The sequence below is a fragment of the Bombina bombina genome, chromosome 7 (genome assembly GCF_027579735.1).
Source record: "Bombina bombina isolate aBomBom1 chromosome 7, aBomBom1.pri, whole genome shotgun sequence".
Lineage (NCBI taxonomy): Eukaryota > Metazoa > Chordata > Amphibia > Anura > Bombinatoridae > Bombina > Bombina bombina.
The window spans coordinates 342,775,923-342,797,977 of record NC_069505.1 but is presented as its reverse complement, the minus strand read 5'-3'; positions in this window follow the sequence as shown (position 1 = coordinate 342,797,977).

Genomic DNA, 22,055 nt, shown 5'->3' with positions numbered 1-22,055 from the left:
AATACCACGCAGAGGAGGAGACAGGTTCCTTAAGCTTCGCCAGAGAGAAACTTTCTGGATTCACTATATGGGCACAATGAGCCCTATGGGATTAAATGAAGATATAGATCTGGCAGCATTTTTATAGAAATCCTTTAAAAATTACCCACAATAATCAGCAATTTATGTTTAGCCATAGAAAAAGACAATAAATAGGTAACAAATTTACATTAACATTACCAGCAAATTGAAAATCTAAGGCTAATACACTTTACACTACCTCCCATACCTCCACCTTTGTCTAAAATTCATAACCAATAAACTTCAAAGAAATTAATACAGATTAAAATTGTTTAATTCCAACACTGGGCCATAAACATTAAATCACGTTATTATCATGTATTATTTTCTAGTTAATGTTCTCCAAATTAACATCTAAGCAAAAGAAAAGATCTTATTACTATCTAGGACCTTAAGCATACGCTCAAGTAGCAATACTAAGATTGACTGAAAAATAGGAGAGACTTTAGGACCTAGCAGACACTGACTACCAATTCCCATAAGTCTACGAAGCATGGTCACTATGACAACCGACACGCTGACACGTCTGACGTCATCACAATTTAGCCGCAATTGGACAATTTGGAAAAAACACGCCCACCACAGACCTTTAAATTCTAACGATGCCGACTTCTGTCCATTCCACTTTTTACCTCTGATGAAGAAGTGACTGATCACTTTGAAACGCGTAAGGATTATCTAAAGGTGGGCGGACATCCATTTGCTACATTGCCGCACGGCATCATACTTACACCAACGGGTAACAGAACTTTTGAGCTATTGTACCCACTATTATTCATATGCCTCTGTGAGAATATCCCGCTGTGTATCATACCACAGATCGGCGGGTAACACATACGCACTTTTGGAATCCACCAACTGACTACTCAGGCGCTTTAGCCTAATAGAATTAAAACACAGTGGTTTTTCTGACCACATAATACAGCCAGCAGATTGAGCTGTTTATAAGAACCACATAAAGCGGTCAGCTATCAGCTACACACTAGCAAGCTGAACTACTTTAAAGATTCACATACTGCATTGGGCAAACTTTGCACTACAGCTAACCAGAGAACAGACCAGGAGATCGAAATACTTATTCCATGTCTATTACTTACCTCATACTCTGATTGAGGGCATTTGATGTAAGCACATTTACTTAGTTCTAATAAAAAGAGCTTTTTTATTTAAACGTTATTACACTATATTCTTGTTTTCTTTTCTCATTTCATCTCAACCGATATGAACACCTGAGACAACACAGATTCTCATCACCAAGAGGATAAAGAGAGTCCAGGATTTTCTATTGCCTTTCAACAAACGATACCAGAGAGTCCAGGATTTTCATTCAAAACAACTTACCATTGCCAGGAGTCCCCTGGAAACAAAGATCCCAAGGGTTCCACCAAAAGAAAGATTCCTCCAGCAAAGAACAAAGCCAAATCGACCGGACAAGAGCCAAAGAAACATCTCTAACCCAAACAAGTCTACAACTTACCTCATATGATTGAGGTTACCTCTGGTAAGCACAAAATCACTTACCTCAGACAAAGAAGTGTCGAATATTCTAAAGTATAATACTGAACTTTTTTTACAATAACAATCCAAGGACATTATTATTATTTATTATTTTTTATGCCCTCTTCCTGTATTCAATTACTATAACAACACTGTTTAGAAAGTAACAAACTTACTTTACAAATAGCCAATATCTATTCCAGTGCCAAGCTGTGCGCCCTCTTGATTTCCTCTTTTCTATTCACATTCCTAACAGTGACACGGGTACACTGTATCAGTGGCAGCACGCATATATATCACTACTACTACTATTGTTACAAAACAGCTATTTCTCACAAAGTGTTAGAGTTTTTAGCGTAGGTGCCCCTCCTTTTTTCTAAAACATTATATATATATATATATATATATATATATATATATATATATATATATATATATATATATATATGTCCTACAAATATGTTTTTCTGCTTTAATAAGTGATGTGTGTAGGTTTAAAAAATGAGCACAAAATACCCTTTGGTATATACAATAAAAAAAAATTCAAACCCTTATTAAATAGATACTTTTTTATTCTACCAATGCAGCATTAAGCATGCCTAGGAGGTAACAATAGGGTTAAATGTTACAACAAACATAAAACTTTTTTTGGGAAGTGAGAAAGTTTTATTTAAGCTTTTTTTTGTTCAGGAAAATTTAATGAAAGCAAAATCAAAAGTCACAAGTCTGAGACAAATTTTAATCCAGGAAACAAATATCTTTATAATCATATTAGTTTTATTATACCAAAACTGTATTTGATGATGCCATCATAATTATTTTTTTTGAACATTATGTAAGGTCTAATTATTTTTTTCAAAAACCTAAAATCTAATGTTTTAAATGAAGGTGTTATCCCTATCATGTCAAAATGAAAACACAGAGGGCTAGATTAAAAGGGGCACAGTATTGTTAGTGCCGGACACGATAAGCAATAATGTGTCTGCAGTAACTTGAGCGCACAGTCGGGTTTGCTCGAGTGGAGACCTAGCGTAAAGTGTAATAGTTAAAATAAAATGTTCTAACATGATTAATGGGGAATATTCATATTGCCTTAAAGGAAATTAATTACATCAACTATATTCAAGGGGGGGGGGATTTAATCCCACACACATTATTTTGAACAAGGACATCAATAAAAATAATTCAAGGTGCTCAATTTGTAAAAAAATCTCCCTTTAAAAGAACCGTTTGAACTTTGCTTAAGTACAACTATATTGACCCATATATTTAAGATTGTATCTTAAGACATCAAATAACTTCAGTATCACACTTAGGCATTCAGTTTGCTATATTTGATTTTAAAGGAACCAAGTGTTCTATCTAAACTGGATACACCAAAGCTATTGATCTAGGATACAAACCCAGGAAACACTACAAGTTGTTGAGATAAATATCTTAGTTGAGCTATAAAATTAAACTTCAGAAATCTAATTATCAGAGGTCAGAAACTGACCTCAGGAAATTCCCTGCTGTGATTATAAATCTATAGAGACTAGTAGAATGGAAATCTGTTACCCTTTATGGTTTAAATGGAGATGTAATCCCAAATAGGACAATGGGAAAATGTCCACACATGCATAGTAATGGACCCCTTTCTGTATTGGGTAAACCCAGCCCAAGTTATCCTACCTGATTGGAAATTACACAAAAGACAATGTTAATTTAATATGAAAATCTAATATTACACAAATTGTGATAATGCTATAATTTAGTGATGCACCGAAATGGAAATTCTGGACCGAAACCGAATCCAAAAATCCGGGATGCACTTGGCCGAAAACCGAAACTGATACCGAAAATGTATTTTTTCAAATTATTTTTTTTAGTTTTTTTTTGCATAATTAGAGCCAATAAAAAAAAGCCCAGACTTTTATTGAAAGTAACACACTAAAATTTGACAAAAATATCTTAAAACAATAATATGCTACACAATAATTTTACCAACAAAAAAAAAACAGGCAAAAAATGCCATTTTCGGACAAAATGTTTCTGCGACCATCCCTACTTAAAACAATTATAAATATCAATATACTATTTTATTCTTCATTTAGTTCTATGTAACAGAATCATATTTAACAGTTTTGTTTTTTTTACCAATTATCCAAATAAAGTATAGTCTTAGAAAACTCATTATATGCAGAACAGTAAGTCAAGTGATAAACTTAAACAGCAGCTCTAGGCTATCATTAAAATTTTAAACATGCTACTCAATAATTTTACCCAAAATAAGAGGCAAAAAACCCGAAAACCGAAATAGCCAAAAATGCCATTTTCGGCCGAAACTTTCTGCGGCCGAAATTTCGGTGCATCCCTACTATAATTTACCAATGCACAAATGCTGAACATAAGATGGCTTATAAATTGTATTTATAATAGTCACATGATCACTATGATTTATATGATATACCAAAATATGGAATATGACTAATATATACTGAAAATAAGGAATATATTAAAAGTACACTCTGAATTAATATATACATTACATACACACATTACACACAGAGAGAAGCACATTCTCCAGAATGAACAACCAGCTCGATAACTTGTTAGCTTGTTCTACAGTGATTTACTGCCTAGGTACAGCTTCTTTTTAGACCAGTAATACTTTTCAGTGGAACACAGAAACCCCAGACGATCATTTCAGCCTTCATTGCGCATTGTCAGTTAGGTGCAGCCATATTCCTCTAAGCACACTAAGCAAGGATTCCATGTCTGATTGCCACTTTTTCCCTTAGGGAGACATAATACACACAGATAGAAGCACACTCTCACTACTGAACAACCAGATCAATAACTTGTTAGCTTGTTCTATGGCGATTTACCTCCTGGGTGAGGCTTCTTTGCATAGAGTAGAACTTTCCTGTAGTATATCAGTCTGATCCCGCCAATTAAGGTCAGTCCAGTGCAGAAATACCAAGCTATTGCTTTCTGAACAAGGAATACAGCAACCCCAGATGATTGTTTTGGCCTACATTGGGCCTCGTCAGAAAGGTGCAGCCATATTCCTCATACACACTGAGCAAGTGTCTTGCTGACTGAAGGAAACATTCTCTGAAAGAAAGGCTCCCATTTTTTTTTTTTTTTTTTAAACAAGCTTACTCACATTCCCTGGCTAGCTTTCTAAAACACCAAGCCATTGCCTGCTCACCTCACTACACCATAGATTCATGAACAGAGGATCTTTTTGCTGACACAAAAGGGACACTTACTACACCTCAGAGGGAAGACACTTACTAAAAGAGATAGCTCCAGACCCAGAGGAATTTCTTTTAAAACAGTATTTGATAGTTGTTGAAATCTGCCTGAATGCATTTTAAGTTCCAACATCACATCTAACTTCTAAAGCACATTTTATTAATCCAACCTTATATATTAGTACTGATATAAGGCCTTGGGAACATAAAAGTACTGGAAAGTATCTTAAAGGGACACTGAACCCAAATTTTTCTTGTGTGATTAAGATAGAGCATGCAATTTTAAGCAATGTTTAAGCAACTTTCTAATTTACTCCTATTATCAATATTTCTTCATTCTCTTGCTATCTTTATTTGAAAAAGAAGGCATCTAAGCTAAGGAGACAGACAATTTTTGGTTCAGATCATGGGCAGCATTTGTTTATTGGTGCTGTCCAATCAGCAAGGACAACCCAGGTTGTGAACCAAAAATGGGCCGGCTTCTAAACTTACATTCTTGCTTTTCATATATAGATAGCAAGAGAATGAATAAAAATTGATAATAGGAGTCAATTAGCAAGTTGCGTAAAATTGCATGCTCTATCTGAATCACGAAAGAAAAGAAAAAAATTGGGTTCAGTGTCCCTTTAAATTATTCTTGTGACCAAAAGTTGTTTTTAACTTAAGAGTGTGTTTTTTATACATAGGGATTTCTGAAAAAGTAATAGTTAACTGTGCATTGAGTTGTTTTAAAGGGACAGTCTACACTAAAAATGTTATTGTTTAAAAAGATAGATAATGACTTTTACCACCCATTCCCCAGTTTTGCACAACCAACATTATTATATTAATACACTTAAAATAACATTTCTGCCTGTTTCTAAGCCACTACAGACAGCCTCTTATCACATGCTTTTTTATTTGCTTTTCACAACAGGAGACTGATAGTTCATGTGGGCCATATAGATAACATTCTGATCACGCCCAAGGAGTTATTTAATATTTAGCACAACACAGTACTTAATGCAAGCCAATAGATAGTAAATAAAAAGTCATGTGATCAGGGGGCTGTCAGAAGAGGCTTAGATACAAGGTAATCACAGAGGTAAAAAGTATATTAATATAACTGTGTTGGTTATGCAAAACTGGGGAATAGGTAATAAAAAGATTATCTATCTTTTAAAACAACAACAAATTCTATTGTAGACTATCCCTTTAATATTTTTGAAAAATATTGGCGTTCATGTTTTGGGAAATACTTGCATTTCACTAGAGCACTGGTTTTCAAACCTGTCTTCAGGTCTCCCTAACAGGCCACATTTTAAGGATATATCTGAGCTAGAGCACAGGTGAAATAATCAGCTGATTAGTAAACAGTTATTTTACCTGCTCTTATCCAATTTAATCCAGAAAACCTGGACAGGTTTGAAAACCAGTGCACTAGAGGCTAAAAGCGTATTTTTCCAACATTGGTGTGTCCGGTCCACGGCGTCATCCTTACTTGTGGGAATATCTCTTCCCCAACAGGAAATGGCAAAGAGTCCCAGCAAAGCTGGCCATATAGTCCCTCCTAGGCTCCGCCCACCCCAGTCATTCTCTTTGCCGTTGCACAGGCAACATCTCCACGGAAATGGTTAAGAGTATGTGGTGTTTAGTTGTAGTTTTTTTATTCTACTATCAAGAGTTTGTTATTTTAAAATAGTGCTGGTATGTACTATTTACTCTGAAACAGAAAAAGATGAAGATTTCTGTTTGTGAGAGGAAGATGATTTTAGCAGACAGTAACTAAAATCGATTGCTGTTTCCACATAGGACTGTTGAGATGAAGTAACTTCAGTTGGGGGAAACAGCAGACTTTTCTGCTTAAGGTATGACTAGCCATATTTCTAACAAGACTGTGTAATGCTGGAAGGCTGTCATTTCCCCTCATGGGGACCGGTAAGCCATTTTCTTAGTCTCAAACAGAATAAAGGGCTTAATATGGGCTATAAAACTGGTAGACACTTTTATGGGCTAAATCGATTGCTTTATTTGGACATTTTATACATGTTTATGCTGATAATTCACACTTATAAACTTGGGGAATGTTTTTTAACGTCAGGCACTATGTTAGACACCTTTTCCAGTCAGGAAGGGCCTTCCCAGTTGTAGGCTGAGCCTCATTTTCGCGCCATTACTGCGCAGTTGTTTTTGAGAGCAAGACATGCAGATGCATGTGTGAGGACCTGAAAGTGGTTGGAAAAGTTCCTAGAAGGCGTCATTTGGTATCGTATTCCCCTCTGGGCTTGGTAAAGTCACAGCAAAGGCTGTAGCTGGGACTGTATAGGGGTTAAATCTGTAACCGGTTCCGGTTTCGTTATTTTAAGGGTTAAAGCTCTGAAAATTGGTGTGCAATACTTTTAATGCTTTAAGACACTGTGTTGAAATTTTGGTAAATTTTGAACAATTCCTTCATATTTTTTCACATATTCAGTAATAAAGTGTGCTCTGTTTAAAATTTAAAGAGACAGTAACGGTTTTGTTTTAAAACGGTTTTTGTGCTTTATTGACAAGTTTAAGCCTGTTTAACATGTCTGTGCCTTCAGATAAGCTATGTTCTATATGTATGAAAGTCAATGTGTCTCCCCCTTCAAAATTGTGTGATAATTGTGCCATAGCGTCCAAACAATGTAAGGACAATACTGTCACAGATAATGAAGTTGCCCAAGATGATTCATCAGATGAAGGGAGTAGACATGGTTCTACATCATCTCCTTCTGTGTCTATACCAGTTTTGCCCACGCAGGAGGCCCCTAGTACTTCTAGCGCGCCAATGCTTATTACCATGCAACAATTGACGGCTGTAATGGATAACTCCATAGCTAATATTTTATCCAAAATGCCTGCATATCAGAGAAAGCGCGATTGCTCTGTTTTAAACACTGAAGAGCAGGAGGGCGCTGATGATAATGGTTCTGTCATACCCTCACACCAATCTGAAGGGGCCATGAGGGAGGTTTTGTCAGATGGGGAAATTTCAGATTCAGGAAAAATTTCTCAACAGGCTGAACCTGATGTTGTGACATTTAAATTTAAATTAGAACATCTCCGCGCACTGCTTAAGGAGTTGTTATCTACTCTGGATGATTGTGACAACTTGGTCATTCCAGAAAAATTATGCAAGATGGACAAGTTCCTAGAGGTTCCGGTGCACCCCGGCGCTTTTCCTATACCCAAGCGGGTGGCGGACATAGTGAATAAGGAGTGGCAGAAGCCCGGAAAACCTTTTGTTCCCCCTCCTATATTTAAGAAATTATTTCCTATGGTCGACCCCAGAAAGGACTTATGGCAGACAGTCCCTAAGGTCGAGGGGGCAGTTTCTACTCTAAACAAGCGCACTACTATTCCTATTGAGGATAGTTGTGCTTTCAAAGATCCTATGGATAAAAAATTGGAGGGTTTGCTTAAAAAGATTTTTGTACAGCAAGGTTACCTTCTACAACCCATTTCGTGCATTGTTCCTGTCACTACAGCAGCGTGGTTCTGGTTCGAGGAACTAGAAAAGTCGCTCAGTAGAGAGACTCATATGAGGAGGTTATGGACAGAGTTCACGCACTTAAGTTGGCTAACTCTTTTATTTTAGATGCCGCTTTGCAATTAGCTAGATTAGCGGCGAAAAAATCAGGGTTTGCAATTGTGGCGCGCAGAGCGCTTTGGCTAAAGTCTTGGTCAGCGGATGTATCATCCAAGACAAAATTGCTTAACATCCCCTTCAAGGGTAAAACTCTCTTTGGACCAGAATTGAAAGAGATTATCTCAGACATCACTGGGGGAAAGGGCCACGCCCTCCCACAAGATAGGCCTTTCAAGGCCAAGAATAAGTTTAATTTTCGTTCCTTTTGTAATTTCAGGAACGGACCGGCCTCTAATTCTGCATCCTCTAAGCAAGAGGGTAATGCCTCACAGTCCAAGCCAGCCTGGAAACCGATGCAAGGCTGGAACAAGGGTAAGCAGGCCAAGAAGCCTGCTACCGCTAACAAAACAGCATGAAGGAGTAGCCCCCGATCCGGGACCGGATCTAGTGGGGGGCAGACTCTCTCTCTTTGCTCAGGCTTGGGGAAGAGATGTTCAGGATCCCTGGGCGCTAGAAATAGTTTCTCAGGGTTATCTTCTGGAATTCAAGGAACTACCCCCAAGGGGAAGGTTCCACATGTCTCACTTATCCTCAAACCAAATAAAGAGACAGACGTTCTTACATTGTGTATAAGACCTGTTAAAGATGGGAGTGATACACCCAGTTCCAATGACGGAACAAGGAATGGGATTTTACTCAAATCTGTTCGTAGTTCCCAAAAAAGAGGGAACCTTCAGACCAATTCTGGATTTAAAGATCCTAAACAAATTTCTCAGGGTACCATCGTTCAAAATGGAAACCATTCGAACGATTCTACCCACTATCCAGGAAGGTCAATTTATGACTACCGTGGATCTAAAGGATGCGTACCTACATATTCCTATCCACAAAGAACATCATCAGTTCCTAAGGTTCGCCTTTCTGGACAAAAATTACCAGTTTGGGGCCCTCCCATTCGGATTAGCCACTGCTCCAAGGATTTTCACAAAGGTACTCGGGTCCCTTCTAGCGGTCCTAAGACCGAGGGGCATTGCAGTAGTACCATACTTGGACGACATTCTAATACAAGCGTCGTCCCTTTCAAAAGCAAAAGCTCATACAGACATTGTTCTGGCCTTTCTCAGATCTCACGGATGGAAGGTGAACATAGAAAAAAGTTCTCTGTCTCCGTCAACAAGAGTTCCCTTCTTGGGAACAATAATAGATTCCTTAGAAATGAGGATTTTTCTGACAGATGTCAGAAAGTCAAAACTTCTAAGCGCTTGTCAAGTTCTTCATTCTGTTCCACGTCCTTCCATAGCTCAGTGCATGGAAGTAGTAGGGTTGATGGTTGCAGCAATGGACATAGTTCCTTTTGCGCGAATTCATCTAAGACCATTACAACTGTGCATGCTGAAACAGTGGAATGGGGACTATACAGACTTGTCTCCAGTGATTCAAGTAGATCAGAAGACCAGAAATTCACTCCGTTGGTGGCTAACCCTGGACCACCTATCCCAGGGAATGAGCTTCCGCAGACCAGAGTGGGTCATTGTCACGACCGACGCCAGTCTAGTGGGCTGGGGCGCGGTCTGGGAATCCCTGAAAGCTCAGGGACTATGGTCTCGGGAAGAGTCTCTTCTCCCGATAAACATTCTGGAACTAAGAGCGATATTCAATGCTCTCAGGGCTTGGCCTCAGCTTGCAAAGGCCAGATTCATAAGATTCCAATCAGACAACATGACGACTGTTGCGTATATCAATCATCAGGGGGGAACAAGGAGTTCCCTGGCGATGAAAGAAGTGACCAAAATAATACAATGGGCGGAGGATCACTCCTGCCACCTATCTGCGATCCACATCCCAGGTGTGGAAAACTGGGAAGCGGATTACTTGAGTCGTCAGACATTCCATCCGGGGGAGTGGGAACTCCACCCGGAGATCTTTGCCCAGTTGACGCAATTATGGGGCATTCCAGATATCGATCTGATGGCGTCTCGTCAGAACTTCAAGGTTCCTTGCTACGGGTCCAGATCCAGGGATCCCATGGCGACTCTAGTGGATGCACTAGTAGCACCTTGGACCTTCAACCTAGCTTATGTGTTTCCACCGTTTCCTCTCATTCCCAGGCTGGTAGCCAGGATCAAACAGGAGAGGGCCTCGGTGATCTTGATAGCTCCTGCATGGCCACGCAGGACTTGGTATGCAGACCTGGTGAATATGTCATCGGTTCCACCATGGAAGCTACCTTTGAGACAGGACCTTCTTGTTCAGGGTCCATTCGAACATCCAAATCTGGTCTCCCTCCAGCTGACGGCTTGGAGATTGAACGCTTGATTCTATCAAAGCGTGGGTTTTCAGATTCTGTGATAGATACTCTGGTTCAGGCCAGAAAACCGGTAACTAGAAAGATTTATCATAAAATATGGAAAAGATATATCTGCTGGTGTGAATCCAAGGGATTCCCATGGAATAAGATAAAAATTCCTAAGATTCTTTCCTTTCTGCAAGAAGGTTTGGATAAAGCATTATCTGCGAGTTCTCTAAAAGGACAGATTTCTGCTTTATCTGTCTTACTACACAAACGACTGGCAGCTGTGCCAGATGTTCAAGCATTTGTTCAGGCTCTGGTTAGGATCAAGCCTGTTTACAGACCTTTGACTCCTCCCTGGAGTTTAAATCTAGTTCTTTCAGTTCTTCAAGGGGTTCCGTTTGAACCTTTACATTCCATAGATATTAAGTTGTTATCTTGGAAAGTTTTGTTTTTGGTTGCAATTTCTTCTGCTAGAAGAGTTTCAGAGTTATCTGCTCTGCAGTGTTCTCCGCCATATCTGGTGTTCCATGCAGATAAGGTTGTTTTGCGTACTAAGCCTGGTTTTCTTCCAAAGGTTGTTTCTAACAAAAATATTAACCAGGAGATAGTTGTACCTTCTTTGTGTCCGAACCCAGTTTCAAAGAAGGAACGTTTGTTACACAATTTGGATGTAGTCCGTGCTCTAAAATTCTATTTAGAAGCTACAAAAGATTTCAGACAAACATCCTCTCTGTTTGTCGTCTATTCTGGTAAAAGGAGAGGTCAAAAAGCGACTTCTACCTCTCTTTGCTTTTGGCTTAAAAGCATCATCCGATTGGCTTACGAGACTGCCGGACGGCAGCCTCCTGAAAGAATCACAGCTCACTCCACTAGGGCTGTGGCTTCCACATGGGCCTTCAAGAACGAGGCTTCTGTTGATCAGATATGTAAGGCAGCGACTTGGTCTTCACTGCACACTTTTGCCAAATTTTACAAATTTGATACTTTTGCTTCTTCGGAGGCTATTTTTGGGAGAAAGGTTTTGCAAGCCGTGGTGCCTTCCGTTTAGGTAATCTGATTTGCTCCCTCCCTTCATCCGTGTCCTAAAGCTTTGGTATTGGTTCCCACAAGTAAGGATGACGCTGTGGACCGGACACACCAATGTTGGAGAAAACAGAATTTATGCTTACCTGATAAATTACTTTCTCCAACGGTGTGTCCGGTCCACGGCCCGCCCTGGTTTTTTAATCAGGTCTGATGAATTATTTTCTCTAACTACAGTCACCACGGTACCATATGGTTTCTCCTATTTTTTCCTCCTGTCCTTCGGTCGAATGACTGGGGTGGGCGGAGCCTAGGAGGGACTATATGGCCAGCTTTGCTGGGACTCTTTGCCATTTCCTGTTGGGGAAGAGATATTCCCACAAGTAAGGATGACGCCGTGGACCGGACACACCGTTGGAGAAAGTAATTTATCAGGAAAGCATAAATTCTGTTTTTAAATTCTATTTGAGATTTTACACGTGGCTGTCGCTGTCCTAAGAACTGTTTATTTATTTGTGTGAATAATTCAGTATATTATATTGTAGCCTGGTTTATTTGTTGAAACTAAATTATTTAGTGAATGTCGCTAGATTGTTTGTTTGTTTTTTTGTTAATTCATTATAAAGCATTTTTTTGGTGTTGTAATTAATTTTAGTTATATTGTATTCCTTGATAAATGCTGGAGATTTGCTAAATTATTATAACACTCTTTAACTGCTATATTGATTATAGTTATTTACCCTAGATCTGATAAGACATTGTGTTCATAATTCGTTAGTGGTACTAATTATTGAATTATCATAGTAAAGCTCTTTTAAAGTGAATGTAAAGTTTCCGGAATGAGTGCCTGTTTTTTAAAAAAATCCTATTAAAAACAGGGGCACTTTAATTCATCAAACTTTACATTTCACTGGTTTTGTTAAAATACTTACCTTTTCTTCTTGAAAGCCAGCACTTCTCTAGCCCGTCGCAAGTCTCTTCATACATCAACAATGAAGATTCCGGCATCCTCCAATCATGGCTTCCCCCCGGGGGAATCATTGCCTAAAGCAACGCTGTGATTGGAGGAAGGCTGGGATAACAATTTCTGACGTAGGAAGAGGCTTGCAACGGGCGGGGGAAGAACTGGAGCGGCTTTCGCAAAGAAAAGGTAAGTATTTCTTCTACTAGATACGACGAGTCCACGGATTCATCCTTACTTGTGGGATATTATCCTCCTGCTAACAGGAAGTGGCAAAGAGCACCACAGCAGAGCTGTCTATATAGCTCCTCCATTGACTCCACCCCCCAGTCATTCTCTTTGCCTATACTAGTAATAGGAAGAGGTGAAGTGAAAGAGGTGATAAAATGATAGTTTTTATTTTCTTCAAGCAAGACTTTTTTATTTTAAATGGTACCGGTGAGTGCTATTTTTTCTCAGGCAGCAGATGGATGAAGATTTCTGCCTGGAGACTAATGATTTTAGCAGTTGTCACTAAGATCCAGAGTAGTTCCCACAGAATGGCTGAGGAGTACTTGAGAAGCTTCAGTGTGAGGAACGTTTTTCATGCTACAAGCATTGAGGTATGTTCAGTCATTTTTTTCTGTAGAGACTGTGGTATTTCAGAACTGGCTGACATAGTTCCCTTAAGGGAAGGGGTAAGCAGTAATCCTACATGTAAAGAAGGGGGTATTACTGGAACCTGTTTATTATGGAACAATTTGGTTGACACTGTTATCATAATGTTTTGTGGGCAAAACGTTTTCATGTTTTGGGGATACTTAACGTTTTTATATACAAACGTTTTTTGTGGCTGATGGCACTGTAAGGGTTCACATGGCTTTCATTAATGGATGGGTTATATGAAAACCCACATGGCTAGTTTGCTAGACCGCTTTACAGCGGTTCCCATTAGGCATGAGAGACATCGATATTGATGGGCAGGCCCTATTTTCACGCCTCAGATGCGCAGTTGAAATGATTAGGACTACAGCAAGCTCCAGCTCCGGTGGGCCTAGGCTGCAGATTTAGACAAAAAACGAAGGATAGTGTGTCTTACAGACCCCTGAGGGCAGGTAGGCAATCTTAGCTGACAAGATTAAAGGGACAGTCTAGTCCAAAAAAAACTTTCATGATTCAGATAGGGCATGTAATTTTAAACAATTTTCCAATTTACTTTTATCACCAATTTTTCTTTGTTCTCTTGGTATTCTTAGTTGAAATCTTAACTTAGGAGGTTCATATGCTAATTTCTTAGACCTTTAAGGCCGCCTCTTAAGAATGCATTTTAACAGGTTTTTCACCACTAGAGGGTGTTAGTTCATGTTTTTCATATAGATAACACTGTGCTCGTGCACGTGAAGTTACCAGGGAGCCATCACTGATTGGCTAAACTGCAAGTCTGTCAAAAGAACAAATAAAGGGGCAGTCTGCAGAGGCTTAGATACAAGATAATCACAGAGGTAAAACATATATAAATATAACTGTGTTGGTTATGCAAAACTAGAGAATGGGTAAACAAGGGATTATCTATCTTTTAAAACAATAACAATTCTGGTGTAGACTGTCCCTTTAAACACATATATGCAAAGATTTTGATATTTACTACATTTTAAGACAGTTTTGGAAAACTTGTATGCTTTTTTACTCTTAAAGGCGCAGTACTGTTTTTTCAGATTGTTGGTTTTTTCACTAAATAAAGTGTTTTCGGGACTTTTTGTGGTTATTACTAGCCTGTTCAACATGTCTGACATGTCATTCTGGAAAGCGTAGGGGTCAAAAAGCTACGGCTACCTCGCTTTCTTTTTGGCTGAAAAGCATCATCCGTTTGGCATACGAGACTGCTGGACAGCAGCCCCCTGAAAAAATTACAGCTCATTCTACTAGAGCGGTGGCTTCCACATGGGCTTTTAAAAACGATGCTTCTGTTGAACAGATTTGTAAGGCTGCGACTTGGTCCTCCCTTCATACCTTTTCCAAATTTTCCAAATTTGATACTTTTGCTTTTTCTGAGGCTATTTTTGGGAGAAAAGTTCTTCAAGCAGTGGTGCCTTCCGTTTAGGTATCTGTCTTGTCCCTCCCGTTCATCCGTGTCCTGTTGCTTTGGTATTGTATCCCACAAGTAAGGATGAATCCGTGGACTCGTCGTATCTAGTAGAAGAAAAGGAAATTCATGCTTACCTGATAAATTGATTTCTTCTACGATACGACGAGTCCACGGCCCTCCCTGTCAGTTTAGACAGATTATATTCTACACCTTTTTAGTTTCTCCTTTTTCTTCCTATACCTTCGGTGGAATGACTGGGGGGTGGAGGAGATGTATAGACAGCTCTGCTGTGGTGCTCTTTGCCACTTCCTGTTAGCAGGAGGATAATATCTCACAAGTAAGGACGAATCAGTAGACTCGTCGTATCGTAGAATAAATCAATTTATCAGGTAAGCATAAATTTCCTTTTTAACAAAACCAGTGAAATGTAAAGTTTGATGAATGAAAGTGCCCCTGTTTTTAATGGGATTATTAAAAACCTGGCACTGGATCTTAAAAATTTACATTCACTTTAATTATAGTACTCAGCTCATAACATCTAAAATGACAAGGACACAGAGGCGCTACACAGAAGGATCTAAGTGTAGTACACCTTTGTTTCTCAACTGGTTACTGATCAGCTGATTACTTCACCTGTGCACTGGTTCAACTATAATGAAAACCTGGCCTATTGGGGGTTCTTGAGGACCATGGTTGAGAAACACTGCAGTACACCACATTGATATAGAAGCAGACTTAGTAGAGTTAAACTTATAAAACATCAAATATAATAATACTGGTACCGGTCTGGATTAAGTCCTTCTTTTTCCGGCTGGCAAATGCTCCCCTTTAGATTCCCAGCTAATCCAACTAGATATGCTCAACAGGAATACCGGAGAGGGATGTGGTAAAACGGAACAGTCCTGTTCCTAGATCCGGTTAACCAGTGCACAGATGATAAAACTCAATAGAGTGCAATTAAATATTACTGAATAAAAGAAGTCCCTACAGAGACACGTTGAAAACAGTAATGCAGGTGATTTATGGGTGTAGCCTGACACATTTCACCGGTAACTCCTGCTTCTTCAGGTTCTGTTTGCATCATCTCTCCACAGAGACATGTTGCAAACAGTAATGCAGGGGATTTGTGGGTGTGGTCTGACTAGGGTGACCATATTCCCGCTTTAAAAAGGGACACATATGAAAAATACATGTCAGGGTTCTTATAATGGAACATTATTCAAAACATTTCTTTATACAGCCCTAATATATGTATTTTTCATATGTATCTCTTTTCAAAGCAGCAATATGGTCACCCTAGGTCTGACGCGTTTCACAGCTAACACCTGCTTCTTCAAGTTCCGTTTGCATTTTACCACATCTCTCTCCAGGATTCCTGTTGAGCATATCTGGTTGGATCAGCTGAGAATCTAAAGGGGTGCATTTGCCAGCCAGATGAAGAAGGACTTAATCTAGACCAGTACCGTTGATTTTGTACGTAATGTTATATAAGTTTCCCAATGCTTTGAAAGAGATGTCTTTTGTTAGTTTGCTTTTCTATCACTATGCTGTACTGCACTTAGATCCTTCTGTGTGACGCTTCTGTGTCCTTGCTATTTTAGATTTTGTGATTTTGTTCTACCTACTCCAGTGGGATGAACTATTTAAGATGTGTCTAGAAGAATTTCTCCAAAACAAGACAGTGCATCTTTGTGTTGGAATGAACACACCCAAGCATTCATTGCGCTAAGTGAGTGTTTTAAAGGGAGGGTGCTTCTTTTCCCCACACAAGAGTGTGGGGTGTATTTTGTTTAGTATTTGGCTCATACTCACTAACCAAACTTAAAGCATGAAAAATCACTTTTATTCAATTTTAATATTTTATGTGATTTACTGTAAATATTTTACATTCAATGTTCTTCACCTAGTAGAAAAAGTTCTTCGTATTTTTAAGCATATATTCCTATATATATATCTGTGTATATCTATACCTGTATGTATTCATATAAATATATAGACATAGATATATATTTTACAAAAAAACATATATTTATACATTCAAAGGTAAAATATTTTTTTTTCTATGTAAAGAACATTAGAATATAAAATATGAATAACTCACTTCGGGTTTAGCGCTGTAGGTCTTAAGCGGTGTCTGGTTAGCTTGCGAGCTATACGTTTTTTTTTTTTTATTTACCAGCGCACTCCATTGAAGTCTATGGGAAGAAGAAATTTACATGGTCACGATATCTGAAGTCTTGAAGTTAGCATGCGTCGTGTTTCGATTACGCAGATTTTATTTTCAACTTGCAATATGCGCACTTACCCGCTCGGGTTAAAAGTTTACTTCCTGCTGTAAATGTGCGCGAGCAAAAACTTTATTTATAGTGCCACTTGTAGTTTAGCCCAGAATATTTAGTACTATTTCTATGAAAAATATTTTGGAATCTGCTCAATATACTTAAATTATTTTGCAGAAAAATGGCAGCCTTTATTGGCAAAAGATGATGACCAGTCGGTTTAAACTGCTGATCTATTTAGTTGTTATAGCTGTTGACTGTCAGTGTTACTGTTTGACACAAAGCAGCTCTTTTGTGTCTTCCAAATCCTATAATGTTAACTTTATGTGGCCCCTTAAGTTAATGGATGTCTTGTTGAATATCTTTTAATCTTGAGAAATCTACAATTCTGGCTTTCTGTTTCCTGTAGCTCTCTCCTAATGTAAATTTTCTCTACTTTTATCTTAATGGAAAAAAAAAATGGAGAAAGTCATAAAAAATGTAAATGTCAACTGCTTATCCACTTTTAGACAAGTGTAAAAGTAGGACAGGTAGAAAAGAAAATCCCACAGATTGCAATGTATGTGTCTGTATTCTATCTTCCCATTACAATTCACCAGAATGCTAATACAAGTAATACATTTAAAGGGACAGTCTACAACAGAATTTTTATTGTTTAAAAAGATAGATAATCCCTTTATTACCCATTCCTATTAGTTTTTCATAACCAACACAGTTATATAAATACACTTTTTACCTCTGTGATTATCTTGTATCTAAGCCTCTGCAAACTGCCCCCTTATTTTAGCCAATCAGAGCTGGCTCACTGGAACTCCACGTGCATTAGCACAGTGTTATCTATATGACACACATGAACTAACACCCTCTAGTGGTGAAAAAATTTCCTGAGAGAAGTGGCGGCCTTCAAGGGTTTAGAAATTTGCATATGAACCTCCTAGGTTTAGCTTTCTACTAAGAATAGCAAGCGAACAAAGCAATATTGGTGATAAAAGTAAATTGGAAAATTGTTTAAAATGACATTCTCTATCTGAATCATGAAAGTTTATTTTGGACTAAACTGTCCCTTTAAAGTATACATGCAAAAACCTGAGAAGAAAATATCACATGCACATATCTATGTAAAAAATAAGATATCTTAAAGGGATATAAACGCCCCCCCCCCCAAAAAAAAAAAAAATATTGTGTCATTCAGACAAAGTAAACCATTTTTTAAAATTTTCTAATTTACTTCTTTATCAAATTTGTTTCAGTCCCATGATATTCTTTGTTAAAGAAATACCTAGGTAGTTGTCTGCAACACCACATAACAGGAAATAGTGCTGCCAGCTAGTGCTTGCAGGTGGATAACATTATTTCAAAACTGCTGCACTAAAGAAACGTGCACGCTCCAAAGCTCCTATCATTCTACCTAGCTTTAGTCTACAACAAAGGATACCAAGAGAACTAAGCAAATTTAATGATGGAAGTACATTGGAAATTTATTTCAAATTGCATGCTCTATCTGAATTATTAACGTTTCATTTTGACTTTACTGTCCCTTTAAGGTGTCATGTGTGTGCCTAGAAAAAAAAGTGAAATCTTTATTTACTGTCTGGCTCTATTTCAGCTTTTGCTTACAATGTTGCAAGAAAGTACAGTAATAGCAAAGATCTGCAGTGGGAATACAGGCATGTTTGTATTCTTGATTGATTTGTCAATGGCATTTGAAGCCAAGATGGCTGCCTGAGGCATGAAATAGTGCATGCACATATATTTTACCTCAACAGGCTGGACCTCTTGATTTTGAATAGTTACTTGAATATTTAAAGGGCCATTATACACTCATTTTTTCTTTGCACAAATGTTTGTAGATTATCTATTTATAAAGCCCATAAAGTTTTTTTCTCCTGTTAAGTGTAGTCAGTCCACGGGTCATCATTACTTCTGGGATATTAACTCCTCCCCAACAGGAAGTGCAAGAGGATCACCCAAGCAGAGCTGCTATATAGCTCCTCTTCTCTACGTCACACCCAGTCATTCTCTTGCACCCAACTAATAGATAGGATGTGTGAGAGGACTGTGGTGATTATACTTAGTTTTTATATCTTCAATCAAAAGTTTGTTATTTTAAAACAGCACCGGAGTGTGTTGTTCCTTCTCAGGTAGAATTTGAAGAAGAATCTACCTGAGTTTTTGGATGATTTTAGCCGGCGTAGCTAAGATTCATTTTGCTGTTCTCGGCCATTCTGAGGAGTGAGGTAAACTTCAGATCAGGGGACAGCGGGCAGGTTCACCTGCAAAGAGGTATGTTGCAGTATATTATTTTCTGAGGAATGGAATTGACTGAGAAAATACTGCCAATACCGATATAATGTAAGTTCAGCCTTAAATGCAGTAGTAGCAACTGGTATCAGGCTGTTATGTATATATGTGTACACTTCAGTATTCTGGGGAATGGCACTTCACTGGGATAATACTATATGCATATAACTTTTAGCCTAACTTGCAGTGGGAACGTCTAGCAACAGGCTGTTTAATGACATTTCATGTTATTTGATTTTAAATGTTTTTGCTGGCATGCTAAATTGTTTAATTATCTGAGGTACTGGGTGAAAAATTGTTTTGGGCACTGTTTTTCCACTTGGCTGTTGTTTATTTTAATTTAAGACAGTTTACTGAACTTCCCTCACTGCTGTGTGTGAGGGGGAGGGGCCTATTTTGGCGCTTTTGCTACGCATCAAAAATTCAGTCAAAAGTCTGTTTCTCTCCCTGCATGATCCGGATCGTCTCTACAGAACTCAAGGGTCTTCAAAAATTATTTTGAGGGAGGTAATCACTCACAGCAGACCTGTGAGATTGTGCTTTGACTGTGATAAAAAACGTTTATATTTTGTACATTTTTTTTCTGCTATTAAGGGTTAGTTATCCATTACTAATGGGGGCAATCCTTTGCTAAATTTATGCCTTTACCGGGAAAAATTTGGTTTTTATAATTTCTCCGGTTCATTGTTATTCAACTGTCATAATTTTTTTCTGTGCTTCTTAAAGGCACAGTGCGTTTTTCATATTACTTGTAAATTGAGTGAAAAGTATTTCCAAGCTTGCTAGTTTAATTGCTAGTTTGTTAAACATGTCTGACTCAGAGGAATATCTCTGTGCTATATGTGCAAAAGCCAAGGTGGAGCCCAATAGAAATTTATGTACTAATTGCATTGATGCTACTTTAAATAAAAGTCATTCTGTACAAATTGAACATCATTCACCAAACAACGAGGGGGAAGTTATGCCGACTAACTTGCCTCACGTGTCAGTACCTGCATCTCCCGCTCGGGAGGTGCGTGATATTGTAACGCCGAGTACTTCAGGGCGGCCATTACAAATCACACTACAGGACATGGCTAATGTTATGACTGAAGTTTTGTCTAAATTACCAGAACTTAGAGGTAAGCGAGATCACTCTGGGGTGAGAACAGAGTGCGCTGATAATATTAGGGCCATGTCAGATACTGCGTCACAATTTGCAGAACATGAGGACGGAGAGCTTCATTCTGCGGGTGACGGATCTGATCCAAATAAACTGGATTCAGACATTTCAAATTTTAAGTTTAAGCTGGAAAACCTCCGTGTATTACTAGGGGAGGTGTTAGCGGCTCTGAATGATTGTAACACAGTTGCAATACCAGAGAAAATGTGTAGGTTGGATAAATATTTTGCGGTACCGTCGAGTACTGACGTTTTTCCTATACCTAAGAGACTTACTGAAATTGTTACTAAGGAGTGGGATAGACCCGGTGTGCCTTTCTCACCCCCTCCTATATTCAGAAAGATGTTTCCAATAGACGCCACCACACGAGACTTATGGCAAACGGTCCCTAAGGTGGAGGGAGCAGTTTCTACTTTAGCTAAGCGTACCACTATCCCGGTGGAGGATAGCTGTGCCTTTTCAGATCCAATGGATAAAAAGTTAGAGGGTTACCTTAAGAAAATGTTTGTTCAACAAGGTTTTATATTGCAACCCCTTGCATGCATTGCGCCTGTCACGGCTGCGGCAGCATTTTGGTTTGAGTCTCTGGAAGAGACCCTTGACTCAGCTCCATTAGATGAGATTACACACAAGCTTAAAACCCTTAAGCTAGCTAATTCATTTATTTCTGATGCCGTAGTACATTTAACTAAACTTACGGCTAAGAATTCCGGATTCGCCATTCAGGCGCGCAGAGCGCTGTGGCTAAAATCCTGGTCAGCTGATGTTACTTCTAAATCTAAATTACTTAACATACCTTTCAAAGGGCAGACCTTATTCGGGCCCGGTTTGAAAGAAATTATCGCTGACATTACAGGAGGTAAAGGCCATGCCCTGCCTCAAGACAGAGCCAAACCTAGGGCTAGACAGTCTAATTTTCGTGCCTTTCGTAACTTCAAGGCAGGAGCAGCATCAACTTCCTCTGCACCAAAACAGGAAGGAGCTGTTGCTCGCTACAGACAAGGCTGGAAACCTAACCAGTCCTGGAACAAGGGCAAGCAGGCCAGAAAACCTGCTGCTGCCCCTAAGACAGCATGAATTGAGGGCCCCCGATCCGGGAACGGATCTAGTGGGGGGCAGACTTTCTCTCTTCGCCCAGGCTTGGGCAAGAGATGTCCAGGATCCCTGGGCGTTAGAGATCATATCTCAGGGATATCTTCTGGACTTCAAAATCTCTCCCCCAAAAGGGAGATTTCATCTTTCAAGGTTGTCAACAAACCAATAAAGAAAGAGGCGTTTCTACGCTGTGTACAAGATCTTTTGCTAATGGGAGTGATCCACCCGTTTCCGCGGTCAGAGCACGGACAGGGGTTTTACTCAAATCTGTTTGTGGTTCCCAAGAAAGAAGGAACCTTCAGACCAATCTTGGATTTAAAGATCTTAAACAAATTCCTAAGAGTTCCATCGTTCAAAATGGAAACTATTCGGACAATCTTACCCATGATCCAAAAGGGTCAGTACATGACCACAGTGGATTTAAAGGACGCTTACCTTCACATACCGATTCACAAAGATCATTACCGGTATCTAAGGTTTGCCTTCCT